Genomic DNA, 3,748 nt, shown 5'->3' with positions numbered 1-3,748 from the left:
GTTTTGTAAATCTAGCTTTTTTATACCCTTAAAACACTGTTATGCAGCAGTTCACATAATAATAGAAAAATCTGAGTTGAAAGAGAAGGCCACCCAGTCCAATGCTCCAGTGTTGTAACTCTACTCTCAAAATTGATATTGAATTGTTCAGGACTTAATTCAAAGCRTTTCTTAGGATGGAGATTCCATATTGTCTTTGGGCAACTTGTTTCGGTGCTTAGCCACTGTTACTGTAAAGTATTGCTTCCTTATTGCCTCTGTGATTTTCCATGCTGTAGCTTGTAGCTGTGTGGTTTATTCTGTTAAGGCATAGTAAGAGTAGAAGTCTATGGTTCTGTCTTCTGCATAAACTCTGTTTAGACTGTGGAAAACTCAAAATACTCTAATGGACCTTTTTCTTCTTTTTTCTTCTTTCCCTTTCCTTTTATTTCTCTCTCCTTTCCCTAGCTGAAAAAAACAGACCTTAGCCTCTTTTCCCTGGTTCCTTCATCTCTTCCGTATATRGAGGAAGCCAAAACTGCCACAAGGGTGAATGTTTCTTACTTTTCTTCATTTTCAGCACCATATTTGTCATTTCAACAAAGCTATTAGTATAAATTCTTGCATAAATCTCTCTCTCCCTTTTCTCCAAAATTCTATGAAGTAGTTTATCAATCTGTCTTTGACTCAGATACAAAAAGGGGTTTGACCCCTACAAAGGCTAAGAACTATAAGGGATGCATTATTTGACTTTTGAGTGGTAGTATTAAGGGATATCTTATAGTATGTTGAAAAGAAGAATCCAAAGGTTATAGGGTCTACTTCAAAAACAATTACCTCTTTACTGTTTGAAGGTCAAGGTCAGTATGACCTAGGTGTATTAAAGTGGTTTAATGAATATAATCTTTAATTAAATAATTTTAAAGCAAGAAGATGAAAATAAATATATATATTTTTTTTTTAATTCCCAAAAGAGTACAATCCTCACAAAATATATTTAAAAAAAAAAGCTTTTACATTGAAAATGGTAACTCCTGCATCTCTTTCAACAACACTTGAACATTATGTACACTTTTAGAAATGTCTGTCTAAAATACTGTGGGTGCCATTTATCATACTGTGATGTGTCTTCCAAATAAGAATGACCTTCTGCAGAAAAAACCCACATTATGTATTGATGCCACAATAGGAGGCCCTGTCTCCAAGCTGTCAGGAAAACTAATAAAACAGCTAATACAATACATTTTCAGAATTATTGGCTTTGAGTACAAATGTTAAGGACACTTCAGCTTAATAAATAAAGAAATTATCCTTTTAATATTTTTTTTTCTAGAATAGGAAATTGAAGGAAATAATAATCTAATCAATGTAGACRAGGCTAGAAAAATATGCTGGAGTAAACAACAACAGACTTTTTTCCATTCAAAGTTAAATTCAACAAATATACTGGTTAGAAGTTTTATAGCATTAAGAGATATTTTCAATTGAGTCAACTACTTTAATAACCTTGCAGAACAGCAAAATCCCATATTTTAAAGGCACTAACTCTATTTCTCACTGAAGTAAGCAGGAGGTAATGACACTCAAAGCATTTACAAATTCAATTTCTAATACAAAGGTAGCAGCATGAAAACCTAAAAAAGGGATTATTTTTATAGCTATAAACACAGAAGTTTCATGCAATTTCCATAAAATTCTGTCTTGCAGTTTGAATGAATACACATAAATCTTAATTTAAATTTGCATGCTTGAAGCTGATTTTGGTTAAAAAAACCCCTTTCTTTAATTTTAGATTAAAGCTCARCTCTGCAATAATCATGCTAAGCCAGTCAATAAAATTAATTCTTGGATCAAATTCACTGATATTCCACAGCAAATTTGTAATGGTTCAGTGCAAAGAAGTCATAAAGCTGATTCATTAAGTTCCTGAGGATTCCCTCTAGAGCTACTGTAATGGTGTATATTTTGGGCTTATGCCCAGAGAAGGTTCCCTCATAAAATGGGGTTACTCAAAGATCTCTTGCTGCCAGAATAAGCCTATAGGCTGTGAGCAAAAGCACAAAAATAACCTTAACGTGGGTGACATTATATTCATGACTGGACTGAACTACAGCCAAATCTCTTCCGAGAAAATGAGACAGGCATCCAGTTACCCCTTGGGCTGAGCAAAACAAGGTTAGCAGATCTTGTCACGTAAGTAGATGYGATCATTTTATGTATTCTTTTACATTATGTAGGAACTTAAAAGAAATGAAATGGTAAAACATGCTTACCATGATGAATCTAAGGTCTAATTCACAAAATCTTAATAAGGCATCTAAAGTGCTTGTAACTCTTAATAGTGCAATAGCTGCTGCTAGTACTTTATTCTCAAAACTAAAAGATAAATAAATAAATTCATTAATGCCTTAAAGAACAATCTTATTATTTTCTTTGAAAAATAAGTATAAAAGAYATTATCACTTCTTCTGGCTTCATTGATTTACATTTTCACTTCATAGATTTCAAAGAGCTTTTTACCTGTTTTCATTTCCTTGTATATCCTTCAATATTTCCATTAGCAGGTCTGAAAACTTTAGCCTGATGGGTTTTATTTCTTTTTATTCCAGTGCTTTAATTTTTGTAATGCTACTTTTTGTTTGTTTGGGTTCTTGTCCCCTCTCTCACTTCAGTCTGTCCAAAGTTTATTGAATCTTGATTATCTTTTTTGTTTTTGTTTTTTTTTTTCTAGTTTACGAATAATTTCTGCTTCAAACATTTTATGCACATACACCCAAATTTACACACAAACAAACATAGACATAAATATATAATTATTTCTATAGATTTAAATTCAATTCTACTTGTCATATATATGAAATGCCAGACTCACTCTGATTATCTTCATTTCTGTGATATATCTAAGCTAAAACTTTAAACTCCATCTGTAATAATGGAGAAAGATAAACACTTCCACAAAATTACTCTTTAAGTTAAATTGTCAAGGAATAAGACTCAATACAAGCAAAAATTAGCTTTTTTAAAGTTTTGCTCATTTCCCTCTCTTGCAAAATTAGCCTTGTGATTAATTTCCCCAATTTACAAGGAATCTATTTATGTATGACAAGAATTTTCCATTCTGAACTGGAACTCATTCACTTGTTTCCTTAATAGAGAAGCTCATACAAGATACTTGCTCTCAGCTGGGAGACTGTAAATTTCKTGTGAGTAAATGAATATTTTATTGCTTTGAAGTGTTATTTGCAATTGGTGACTGATGCGTCTTTTTATGAGTTTTTAGTTGGTTTTGTTTTTGGTTTTTTTTTTTCCAGATGTTAAATTGGGTTTTGATTCAGCTCTCACTGGCCTATACTTTGAATGAAAAGTTCTAATTACTGTGAATTTTAAAAACGCTGCTGGTGTGTCAGTTTCAAAGCCATGAAGCACAGAAAAAGTGTTATCATCTTCCTTGTTTCTTGTTCTTTTCTTTTTCAAAAGGGAAATTGTCTAGAAGAGGGAAAACTAGACTATTCAAAGTAGCTTCAGATGGTGGCATATTTGATATCAACAWCCAACTGCATGGAAGAGATATATTGCCAAATCAGATGTTTTGTTCTTAGAATACTGATAAAAATCTGCTGAAAATGTTGCAATACTATTGATAGTACTTTGGGGAACTGGAAAGTTCCAGTAACGGTGTAARCTTCTGTAGGCATACAGAGAAGGTGCTACTAGATCAAACCATTGAATCAACAGTCCAACAGTAACAGGTGGTATAAAATATGAAGTG

This window comes from Malurus melanocephalus, unplaced genomic scaffold (assembly GCF_030028575.1).
Source record: "Malurus melanocephalus ecotype Western Australia unplaced genomic scaffold, MMel_1.1 scaffold_186, whole genome shotgun sequence".
In the NCBI taxonomy this organism is placed as follows: domain Eukaryota; kingdom Metazoa; phylum Chordata; class Aves; order Passeriformes; family Maluridae; genus Malurus; species Malurus melanocephalus.
This window is presented reverse-complemented; position numbering follows the sequence as displayed.